Source organism: Athene noctua, chromosome 5 (genome assembly GCF_965140245.1).
Source record: "Athene noctua chromosome 5, bAthNoc1.hap1.1, whole genome shotgun sequence".
NCBI classification, from domain to species: Eukaryota; Metazoa; Chordata; class Aves; order Strigiformes; family Strigidae; genus Athene; species Athene noctua.
In genome coordinates this window covers 2,572,741-2,585,357 of record NC_134041.1, presented here as the reverse complement: position 1 = coordinate 2,585,357, position 12,617 = coordinate 2,572,741, and the positions used below count along the sequence as shown (strand labels likewise).

Below are 12,617 nucleotides of genomic sequence, written 5' to 3'. Positions count from 1 at the left end.
CACGCACCCAAACCCGGCACGGCCGGGCACGCAGACAAACCACCCCGGCGCCCTCAGAGCAGTGTGGCCCTGCTACATATTTCTGTGAATCTCAGAAAAACACTAAAAGCATGAAAATTCCCACCTTTCCCTTACATTTTTATGTGTTGTGCAATATTGATCCCTTCAGGTAAGTTTTGTAGCATATTATTCTTTATTTGCTTTCTGTGCTCCACGCTGCTTATTTACAGCCCAGTTATTTTAACGGGTCCTTTCACGTATCTGCCCCGGGGGAAATGTGCCTTGAACTCCGTCATCTCCCCATCAGACCTTACACTGCTCCGCTCCCCCCGGGCATTGTGCAGAGAAATTAAAGCTTCTGGGACCCTCCGATGCGGTGGGGATGGGGGATGCCCAAGGGAGATAACTGGAATTACCGGAAGGGATGGCATCGATAGCACTGACCCCATCACATCTGTAGTTATGCTGCGGTAAGGATTTGGGGTAATTAATAGCATCTTTATAGCATCAGCTCGTGCTTGTCTTCCTGGCTACCCAGGGAAGTGCCTTGACCAGCATCTCGCCTTGTTCCCAGCTCTGCAAAGCTTTGCCACACCGCATCCCTGCTGAGACCTCCGAAAAGCAAAAAAAATCAGGGGGAGGGAGGGGAAAAAAAAAAAAAAAAAGAAGATTGCTTGGGCTTGCAGTTGATGGATCAGACCTGCAGACTCCAGATCCCACTCCATGCCACATTTTAGAAGATGTGATATGTCTGCCTCCATCCTCATCCTTTCCTGAGTCTCTATAATCCCAAATATAACCCGGCCGGGCCCAGAGCGACGCGCAGTTCCCAGGCAGCAGCGTCCCAGGCCGTGGCTGTCGCCCCGTGACCCGGGATTGCCACCGAATGCCGAGTGGAAGGAGCAGAGCCGGGCTCCCCGCTGCTCTGCCGCAGGAGCCGGGAGAGGAGGATGCACGCATCTGAAAATCAAGGTAAGGAAAGCTTAGCCATGAGCGGGGGGCGATGGAAGAAGAGCCAGAGGGTCAAATAGGGGATGTTGTTTACAGCAAATTTATGCTGAGTAATCATCGGGGAGGCAAAAATAAAACCCTCTGCTTTAACGTCTTGTTATGTAATAGGTTGGAGGGAAGGTATTGCACTGAAAACTGCTTCCCTTGGCAGGGTAGCACATAGTGCTGTCTGACGGCGAGAGAAGGTGCTGAAATTCAGCAATGTCTAGCTGGGTGTAGAGCGTTTGATAACCTCGAGCTGCCTCCTGCTCTGGCTACCTCGGTAACTCCACGCACAGCGCCAGCATCTCTTCCCCCACCCCAAAAATCGGTGTTTGGCCACGTTAGGTCTGTGAAAGTCATTCGGGCAGTGAAGAGAAACGATTTTTCAGGCTTAAAATCGTAATTGTAGCTTATATCTGAACACATCCATCCTTCCCACAGGACGGGTAATTGGGGGGGGGGGGGGAGTATATAAATGCTTCTATGAACTGCTGATATCCAGCCTCTTGCAGTGCATCCACTGTGAAGCTGACCTTCAACACCCCCCCCCTCCCCTCCTCGTTTTTATTATGCTGAGACAAGCACAGAGCTGCAGTCCCTTTAAAAACTCTACTTCAGGCCAGAAAAGATTAAAAAATATATAGCTAAACGCATACATCATTGCCTTTGCTCCGGGAGGGGATGGGGTGGCTGTCAGGGCTGTCTGCTCCCCACGGCACCGCTGCTTCAGGTAGGTGTTTACCCCCAGCCCCCCCCTTGGCATCACCTCGGGAGCGCTGCGACTTTAAATCAGGATGTATTTAATGTCTTGCTGATGTATTTGTGGCTGTCCTTACTATCGTGTTATTTTGGATACTGCCAAGGAGAGGAGGAGGAGGAGGAGGCGGAGAGGGAGGAGGAGGAGGGTGAGGAATATTTTGGACAGGCCCCCAGTTCTACAAGCTACAGACTTTATTCACCTTCTGCAGTTGGACTAGGGCCTCCATCTTCTGATAGCCCTTCAGCTGTGGATTTCTCTTAGTCATAGCTTTCCCCGAGAGAAAAAAAAAAAAAAAAAAATCAAATCAGTGTACCAAGTAAATCAGATGGCACAGGCAGCGTGAAGGCAACCTGGGCTGCACTATATTTAGCCAGCCATGACACAGCCGGCTTGTTTACGGTCCCAGAAACGCTCCCAGATGATAGATGCAGCATTTCGGAGCGGCCGCAGCCTTTAAGGAGGAACTGCGTTTTGTCCTTGAGCCCCAGGTTTTTCCTGCGCGCCGCCGGCAGCGTCAGCGCCAACGTTTAATTGCTGACCCGACTAATCCTCCTGCCTGGCGGCTTTGCCCTGCTGCAGATTAATCCCGGGGCCTCCCGTTGTGCCCGGCGCGGCGTTTTGCGCCAGTCCTCGCCGTGGGATTTTTGGGGGGCAGGATTTGCTAAAAGCCATCTCGCTTCGCTGCGGAAATATGGTGGCAGCCCGGGGGCCACGTGGGGAAGGGAATCGCTGGAGCGTAGTGGGGGAGAGGTTGGTGCCCAGGTGTGCCGCCTGGCTTTGGGGGTCAGGGCTGGGCTCACGGGCTCCGTGCTGACACTGTGGGGTTGTGTTTGACCCCACGCTCAGCCCCACTGCATAAATTAGATTATAGATGATATTTCAGGGGTGGATAAAGCAGCTCGGGGAATCTCTCAATATTAAAATGCTATAAATATTCCATTTTATTATTTAGACTAAATGATAACCAATATTTTACGAACTCTTATGGCAGTTTACATTACAATAGGATATGAGGCCCTGTTTTAACAGGCACTGTAAACAAAATATAGTTTTCTTTCTCCTGAATAAGTTCTTATCTTCAGTAACCAGAAGTAATAAGGATGGGAAACGGTATCACTTACATCCCTTAATCATGGCTGGGAAGCATTGAGATGGAGAAATTGGGAGTGCAGAACCAAATCGTGCAGGGAGACTGAGGCGGGGGCTGGGATTTTCTCCAAATCCTCTGAAATGGGTTTTTTTTTGCCACGCGGGAAACTTGTGAAGTTTATTCCCTTCTTCAGACCGTGTTTTGAAGAAAAAAAAAAAAAAAAAATTGTCCCAACCATTTGAATCCCTTCTCCAAGTTGTAGTTTTCAGGGAGAACTTTACAGACGGAGCCACTTTCTTTCCAGCTCGCAAAGGTTCCTCTGGGGCACAACGTCTGTGCCCGGGTCCCCGCCCCGGCGCGGGGGCAGGTGTGAAGGCACCACGGGGTAGGATGTAGGATGCAGGCAGGCTCGCCGGCTCTGCACACATTTACTCCTGGCATTTCTTTTCCACCCCAACAGATTTTTGAAGGTATTTAAACTGAAGCACATCCACGCAAATCTCCCAGCCTGGGAGCCACACGGCGTAATTATTTTAAAGCCACGTGGTATAGACGAGCCCTTGCGATGTTACTTTGTGAGTTAACGTACGTGGGGATAAATGATTTCCTGCCCTAGATGGTACTGAAAACCCAAGCTGGAGCTGGGTGGGGGCCTGAATTTCTCCCAGCTCCATCACCTGCCCCTCGCTCAGGGTTGTTTGGAGCCTCAGGGAGAGCATCTCACAGCACAGAGCTGCTCTCACTGAACCCTGACAGCAGCGCAGGAGGCATTGCCAGGAGAGGAAGGCTGCTTTGAATCCTTTCTGCTGAGTCAACCACGCTTCAGCTGGATGTTCATGGAGCTTTTCCATTGCCTGGCCTCTTGAAGGCATCCCAGCAATGCATTCCCAGACGAGCGGCCAAGCTGCGGGATCCGCAAGAGGCTCAGTTTGCATTGCATGAAATAGCAAAGTTGGGTTTGTTGCCTTTCACGGCGTAAATGGGTCACCAGGAGAAGGCTGAGGGTGTTGGTACCCAGCCCCTGCCCCCTGCCTTGCTTAAAGGGGCTGTAATGTCACCGGGGGACCAGACTTCTGGCTCCTGTACTGCTGAATTTGCAGCCTGCATCCAAAGTCAGGATGATCTGTTGCAAGCTGTTCCCACGCCAATGCAACTGGGTGTCTCTCCCCTTGAATCGCGTCCAAGCTATTCTTCCAAAACTGCAGAGAGCTGTGTGGATTGAAAACAGCATCGTGGGAGAGAGCATATTGCAGCCTTGTAGAGTCTGCTTGACTATTAGTTTGGAAATGATGAGCCCAAACTGCATCCTGAACCCAAACTGCGTCAGTTAGGTGTGATGCAGGACATGTAAGTCAATAGATACTCTGAGTTGAGCATCATCTTCGAATGTTTGATGCCTCGGCCATCGTTTTTTAATGTTTTTATATGGCAGCCAGCACAACAAAGCTCTAAGAGTATGATTTTCAGTATTACATAAAAAATGTGCTACCAAAATCTGTAAGAAGGCAGAACCGCTTTAATGGGGATGTGTTGGGTTTCTGGCAAACCCTCCTGTGCTATCAGACTCACCTGTATCTTCCCACCCTGCACCAGCTGGCCCTCCCTTACATACCCGTCCAAGAGGAACCGTCCCTTTGAAGCTTGGAGTGAGGATACTCATCCCCTGGCCCATTCCCCCAAAGGAAACCCTTATCCCACGCATCCTAAGATGACGTAGCAATGGGAGTGGGGGAGGCGGGCCACAGCCATCGGCACGGGCTGGCAGTGCCAGATGTAATTTCCCTTCTGTTTTCATGGAAAGACTCACTGCGTTGAGGTCGGAGCTACCTGAGAGCAATGACCCGACTATTTTCATGATATTATTTGCTGCTGGAGTCCGACCCTGAGCAGAGCAGAGGTAGCTGAAGCCACCCCGTGATGACTCGCTTGCTTGTATAATTTTTCTCCTTGTTTTTACCACCAGCCATTTTCCAATGTGAACAATAACCCGCTGGCAAGAAATCCAAAAATTACACTTTGGATTTTTTTGCTGTGCGTTTAAAAACGCAAAAATCTGGGCATTGTCTCGTTTTAAACACAGTAGGACAAAGTGCCAACGCAATCTGCGGCTCTGCATCATAAAGTGCACGAGTTGAGTAATTCATCTTTGCAACTAGTTGCAAGTAGCCAGGTTTAATATGAAGCTGAGATTTTTTTTTCCGAGATACCAACTATGGACTCACATCTGTCTGGGTTAATGTGTGTAGAAACTGTCTCGTCTAGTGGAAGTGTTTGTGTGTCTCTGAACTCGAGTCTTGCCATTCTAACAGGGATTACACGTACACGTATTTTTCGGGGTCGCAAACAGGCTTTAGGAGGGCTATGCCCAGGTTTTTCTTGGTATTTAGCCACTTACCTCACAGTCAATGGGAAATGATGAGGGTACGGTAGTTAGGCAGCAAAATATCTGATTTTTACCTAAATATCTGATTTTGGCCTGAGCAATTGTACAATTTTCCAACAGTTTGCAGGCTGGGGGCTTCCTGAGCAAACAGCAACATACTCCTATTTAATGGCCCCTTATAGATTTGTTCTCCCCATACATTTCTCCGCTCTCTTTGTGAAGCATGTACAATTTTAGCATCTACGACAGCCTTTGGCAAGCAGCTCCACAGCTCGGCGTTGCTGAGGAGCCAGTCAAATCCTTGAATACTCCGAAACAAAGTCTTGGGCTGAAATGAGTAAGTTGTGTGTCATCCCTGACAGCACTTTAACAAGACTAAAAGGCAAGAAATGAAAATATGCAGACACAGCAATACACTTAATGGTGTGTGCTATCACGGAGAGGAAAGCAGATGATAAGAGAATCAAAGACGAGTCACATCCTAAGTCACTGGAAAACTGAAAATAATGATAAGCAGCCGTGCAGGCTCACCGGTGTGTCCCAACTGATTTGACAGTTAAGCAAGGCAAGCGCAACCTTGCCGAGGTTCCTGGCAGCGTGCGGTGAACCTGGCCTGCTCAAAGTCCCGAGATGCTCTCAGGATAATGACAATCAAGTTTTGGCACTATGACCAGAGGGAACACTTTTGCGGGAGTGGTTTCTCTGCCATCAGCGCTCAAGGGTTTCCTTCTACCTCAGGGGTTTCCTTCTACAGAAGCTTGCATCAGGACCACGAATCCTCTGAAATGAAATGATGGCTGTTGCTTGACAAACGCTCGTGAATACGGTCTTCAGGGTCCATCCACTGAAGAACACGTTCACTAGAGCTTCTGCTGAGGAAGCTCCGGGTGTCAGCGAGGCGCTGAGTATTGTGGTTAGGTTTCACTACAGCGCAGGCTCGAGGCTTCCTTTGATGAAGCAAAGCAAAGGTTAAATGGAGCTTAACACTAAAAAACAACTCACACATTCTCAGGACCATGTTTGCTTTTCTGTAGAGATGAATAAGACAGGAACAGCCAGTTTGGAACTTCCTGACTATCAGGGGGAGGGGCGTAACAAAGGATTAGATCCTTTGACCCCCCTCTCTCCACCTGGATCCCCATAAACCAGCCCTGTTTGCCTGTGGCACATCGTGTCCCACACTGCATCCCACACCACATCCCACACATCGCATCCCACACCACGTCCCACACCATGTCCCACACCGTGTCCCACATCACATCCCACATCGCATCCCACGCCACGTCCCGCACCACGTCCCACACCGATGCTCCTGGCCAGCCCATGGCACGGCCCAAGTGATGAATGGAGCCTCCAGGTGAGAGGGCAAGCAGTGTGATCCTTGTTGTGGAGGCCACGTACTCCCCAAAGCTTGACCCACACCTCATCTGAACATGGAAATGCGAGGAGTTCATTCTACAGGAGAAGGGATTGCAATGGGCCGGGTCCTGGGGTTTTCTTCTGTCAGCTTTCAGCACTGCTATGACAATGAAGTGTCAGGAAAGCAACCCTCATCCATCCTCCCTGACTGCCTCCGTGCATTCAGAGCCTGCAAGAGTGGAGGCTGGTGCCTGTAGATAAGACACAAAGTGATGGGAAGGCTCCTGCTAGAGGGAGGGAGGGTCTGGCTACCGCTGTAACAGGGTAGGACTCAGCCTAAGTTCAAGGCAGTCCCAGGCTGAGGATCTGGCTATTTTGAGAGAAAATGATTGTTTAGAAAATGCTGTTTATTCTAAGCTGGCCTCAGAGATGAGTTGTAAGGTAAATCCTTTGGCTGTATATGTAAAAGGCATTGGAATGGGCTGCCCAGGGCAGGGGGGAGTCCCCGGGATCCCTGGAGGGGTTGAAGAGTCGGGCTGAGCCAGCGCTGAGGGATCTGGGGCAGTTGGGAACGATCAGGGGGAGGGTCATGGTTGGGCTGGAGGAGCTGCAAGGGCTTTTCCAACCGAGATGATTCTGGGATTCTGTAAAAACTTATTCATTGCCTCTTGTTTTGATGGGAAGACAGGAGGAGGTATTTTGGTTCTGATTTTCTCAGGACAAGAAGTAAAGCAAAAAGGTTGATATCACACAGCTTCCTGATCACCTTAGTTAGCTGTTGTGATTTCTGAATTGGTATATTTAAAAAAAAAAAAAAAACAAACCACAACAAAAAAACCAATAACCCTTTTCTGAGGTAGAGTTGTTTTGGCTCTCACCATGGCTTTGATTTTGTTCCTCACCACACTGAGCCTTCATCAGGAGGGGAATGCAGCTCTAAGGTGACAAGAACCAGGTGAGTTGAGTGGACAGCAGCAGATGCAATCACGAGGTAACACTTTCTTGAAGCTCATTCAAATGATGCTAGATGGCTTAAGTTTTTAGGATTTTTGGTTTATGTTTGAACACACCAGGCCAAAAAACAAAATGGAAAAATTAAGATATTCTTTATGTGTGGCAGTAATGGCCCACAATGCGGTGGCGTTATCTCCTCGAGTTCGTCTGTGCTGATAGTAATTGGGGTGGTCAAAACAAGGAGTTTGTCAGCTGTAATCCATTCAATCAGGTTTGCTTAGCCAGGGTTAAACAAGTGGCTCTTATTTAAAATTCTGGGAGCTGGGGAGGCCTTGAGCATCTTGGGGGTGGAGATGCTGGTGTTCCTTGGTAAGGTGGGCAGGCCTTTTCCTAGGAGTATAGGGAATGGTTATTTGCTGGAGTAAAACTGTTATGAGACAGGTCCAGGAGGAAAGATCCAACAGAAGAATGTAGAGATGCTCTCGCTCTCCTGGCAGGAGAGTGCTGCAGGCACTAGGGTCAGAGCTGGCCCCCGTGGAGCTCGCTCTTCCCTCCTGGTGGGGCTGAGCTGTTGTGAGCCTGCGGCTCAGCGTGGTGGCTCAGGAAGGGTTTGGGTTTGCTCTGGGTTTTTATCAGGATGTGGAGCTTCTGGGGGTAAACGTGGTGCTGAGATGGATGCAGTTGTCAGTGCTGTCACCTCTACACCCCTGTTAGCTTTTAGGGCAGGGAAGATGCCTGTACCGCACCAAATTTTCAAAGACTAACTAGATTGTCAGATCCCTGTAACCTTGCACTGATGGAGCCTTCAGTTTTTTAAGAACTTTTGGTCAGTTCTGGTCTTTGAATCCTTTCTAATGCTTTGGAGTAAGAATTTGGCATTTGGCTCTTTTGGTCAAAAGGAAGCTTAAGCTGGATCTCCTTTGCTTTTTAGCAATGTGTGTGGCAGTGGCTGTGCTGTAGATCTGGGTACTGAACACACACAAAAAGGCGGTGGCTGTTATTTTTTCAGACCATTGAAAGTTCATCATGCTGCTTTGGTTTAAGCCTCCTTCTGCTGGCAGGATGGCTCATAGCCCAGCTCAAATCCTTGATAACGTCGTGATGGGGGGTTGCTAAAGGTTCTCCAAAATGTAGCTGTGGCTGAATGCTGTGGGTGCCCCTTCCAAGATCTCAAGGAAGGTAAGCAAAGTTAAAGGACTTGCACTTTTTTTTGGGGGGAAGCCCATTTTATAGGGTACTCTTCATAGTAGTGTTGAAGGTAGCCTAAATTCAGGAGTTTGTGCATTAAGGTCATTCGATGAGGATTTGAGTGCTTTGAAGAGGGAAAAGGCAGAAATATTAATTCTCTAGAGTATGTTTTGATGGCCCTGTGTCCCACCGCAAGCAGCATGTAAGCATGAGGAGACAGGCAAGAGGAAAGAAATGACTGTAGCTTGGGCTGCAGAGAGAAGGAGCTGCCCCGTGCAGCAGAATGAAAATGGAAGTATGAAATCTGCTCGAGCAAATCTTATTTTTCTTAACACTATTTTTTTTTTTCAGGCAGTAATAACAGTCCACATCATACAGCAGAGCTGGTACTTCCCATATACTTACCCATGTACATACACCTGGGTTTGGACTTCTTGCAGAAACACTTTGTGCGGGGAGAGTTCATTGTTTGACTTTGGAAAAAAAAAATGTTTAGTTTATTGAGTTTTAAAGGTGTTTCTCCAGATCCTAAATGAATTTTCAAGCTATATTTATAGCTCCCACAACACTCCACAGTTTGAGTGCGTTCCCGAAGAATTAAGAGTATAATATTTCACCTTAACTGTTCATCTAGTTGGAGGAGAGGTGGGAAAAATGAAATTGCACCTCAGTATCGTTGGTGCTTGATTACAGCTACGAGAAGAGACTTTACCCAGGAGAGGCTGCAACCCAGACAGAGAAAAGCAGACAGAGTTAGAGGTTGGCAAATCAATTCACCTTTCCAAGGTCAGTAACGGGGAGTTTGTATCTCTTGAACAACATCTAACCCTCCTTTGCATGTCGTTAACGTCTCCCCCAGCCCTAATGGCACCCGCCAGCCTTAACATTCAAACAGAATACATTTATATTCTGTAGTATCATCAGCCACCGCTCGATAAATCTGTAAAGATGTTAATGAATGCTTCTAGGTAGCTGATTCCCTAGCTCTTCTTTCTTTACTCTCATTTTTTAAATGTGAAATTTAACAGTTACTTAACTTCGGGGGTCTTTTTCCGTATAGCGTTCTTTATACTGTAGACCTCCACAAAAAGAGAAACCATCTGGGCCTACATTAGCCCAACTTAAGGGGAGAACTGGGGAGAGGGCAATATTACTTCATGCGTTTTCTTCAGTTAAACTTCCCATAGGGCTGGAAAACGCACGGATAAGCGCGGCTTCAGCCAAATCCCACACAACATGCTTCCCTAATCCCATCTCTTTGCCTTGGTAGCAATGGTAATTACAAGCAGAGATGGGACTTTGAAGTCTGTTTCCTCCTCCCTCCTCTGCCCTGAGATCCCCTGGAGAGGCTGCTCTGTCCCTGCTCGGTGCCTGTGCTGATGCTTTGCAGAACCCTCTTTCTCCAGGCTGGCGCTTCGGGCTGTGGTGGTGATTCCCTTTTGGGTTACCTTGGAGGGAAAGCAAGCTATGATCCCCCAGGCTCTGGGACAAATGTGGAAAGAAATTAATTAATAATGGCTTCAACAAGGAGAAACAATTTATCTTTTTTTCTAAGTATGTCTGTAGTCTGCCTCAGCAGACACGACAGTGGCATCAACATTAGGTAAGAAATGTTGAGCCAAAGACATGCCATGAGGCTCCAGTGGGCAGTGACAACGGGACTGCGGCTGGAGAAGTATAAATTCGGGAGCTGCTGTGGTACTTGGAGAAGAAAGAGCTATAAATCCTGCCGGAGTGAACCTCTCCTCCTGCTCGTACCTTTTTTCCATGAGAACGTTTTCAGTTGGGCTTTCCTTTTGCTGCCTAATGCAGACAGACCCTTGCTGCTGCTCACCAGTGAGATGACTTATGGATTTAGGATATGAAGTTTTGTCTAAGCTGAGCTTCTAGAGTTAACGGATAAAGGCAGCAGAGCAGGCTAGAGACCACAGGCGATGGTTTATGATGGGGAATGGGTTGTGTAGGGTGTTGTGTTGTGTCAGGTTGCCCAGCTCATTCCCTCTAGCAGGCTGCAGTTGCCTCTGTGCAAGTGTGTTTGAGTACTCATGGCAGCATTATGCAGCCTTAACATGCCCCCTCCACTTGAGAGCCTGGGTTCTTGTGTTTGGGCTGAATTCTGAGCAAGAAAAATAAATGAAAATCCACCTGGTCCCCCCCAGATTTTCCATTTTTCTTGCAGAGCACAGGAATTGTTGTATTCTAGGTTGACTAGGAGAGACTAACAGATGTGATCCCTAGTAAAAATACCTGCACTTTTATTTTTTCTTTATTAAGTCACTGCATATGGGTGCCAAGACGGAGGGGGACCCCTTCCTACCGGTGAGCATCACAATCCGTGTATTGCTCCGCGCAGGCCGATGTATTAAGAACCCAGCAATGAGGGGTTAGAAAAAAAACCCACAATTCTAACCTTGAGTTCAAGCTGTCACCGTTGCGAACTGCAAACCCTTTACGTCAGGTTAGTTCGTTTTAGTTTGCTGCTTGTAAATCTGCTTGGATTTTTCTGAGAAAATTCTGGGTCACAGATGTACGTTGTCTGCCCTGTAATATAAAATTGCAGGAGTTATATAAACAACAGCACGTGACAAGGTATGGCTGTACCAGATGCCCACTGCCTGGGAGCGTTGGGCAGGAAAATGTAAGCCAAGTGTCAGTAATATTTCAAGTTATGGTTATTGCTACAGAAGTGCTTATTGATATTATTGCTTTAGAAGCAAACCCACACTATTTTTCTAAGCAGAGTACTTTCTGTCCTTTCTGTAAGATTGAAGGCGTACTGGGATCTGGATGCTATGGCTTCATTTTGCCTTTGTTCTTCCTTAAATTAAGCAGAACTTCATTCAGAAGAGTTTAATAGTGGTCATTTCCTTTGGAGCATCCCCCACTTCCTCTGCTCCGTGTAAAATGAGCTTATGATCTCCTAGCCATGGCTGCAAAACGTGTTGAGCGAGGCACGGCTCATCAGTTGTTCAAGGACACGCGTTGTGTTGGTCTAAAGTCTGTTTACAGGTGAACAGCTAAAAATAGATTGGTGAGATCTACCACAACAAAAAATAGCTTGGCAAGCGGTGGTAGCACTTCTTCAGCTGGGTGTTACCAGTTTGAAACCAGCAGTTGCCCAGGCTGGGGCTTGGGATGCCGACACATCCCACGTCACCCGCTGCCATACCGTGGCTTGGGACCCCTTCGGGTTACTTGCCCGCAGACAGCCGCGGTGTTACGCTGAGCCAGAGATGCTCTTTTGGTTTGTTTTTTTTTTTTTGGAGGCTCAGTGCAGAAGTGCTGGGCCATTCCTCCTCCTTTAGACGGCAGAATTGGCCGTGGCAGCCCGTGGCTCGTTGACCTTGGCCCCTTCCCAAGGAACGCACCTTCTGCTGGCGCGCTGGGAAGATCTTAAGGTCGATCGCTATTTCCAGACCCACTTCACGCCAGCTGTCCAGCTGAACCCTCCGAGTTGAAGGACCTTGTTTGCGGGAGGGATGTGTTTGCCAGAACAATAACCGCGGAGAAGGAGACGGTGCAGATCCAGCACTTCGTGCTAACGAATTGCTCGCAGCTGATGGCGGAGGAGAGGGGGGGGGGGGTGCCCAAACCGCTGCGGCCACCGCAGCATTTCCAACACTTCCCCACCTAATTCCTTCGCAGCCGTTTCTAGCGGGGAGGGGGCAGGCTCAGATCCCGCAGACACGAGCGTTTGGGCTGCGGCCTCCGCGATCGCTTCCGGGCCCCGGAGGGGCGGGAGGGGGCGGCACCGGCTACGCGGAGGATGGATGGATGATGCTGGGGAGCGGGGGGGGGGGCGTGGGGGGTGGCCACCCCGTCCCGTCCCGCCCTTCCCCTCCCCTCGGGGCGGCCGAAGCACTTGTCTTCCCCTCCTTGCCCGCGGCGTC

The 12,617-nt window shown here is 48.9% G+C and overlaps 1 protein-coding gene across 1 annotated transcript in view; it reads left to right on the top strand.

The window, feature by feature from the left end:
* The first annotated feature begins 863 nt into the window (after positions 1 to 863).
* Positions 864 to 12,617, top strand: part of DNAJC6 (DnaJ heat shock protein family (Hsp40) member C6) — a 52,312-nt gene continuing 40,558 nt past the window's right edge. Inside the window, exon 1 of the mRNA XM_074906031.1 lies at positions 864 to 972. The gene's annotated coding sequence lies outside the window, so the exon portion shown is untranslated. The remainder of the gene's footprint in view (positions 973 to 12,617) is intronic.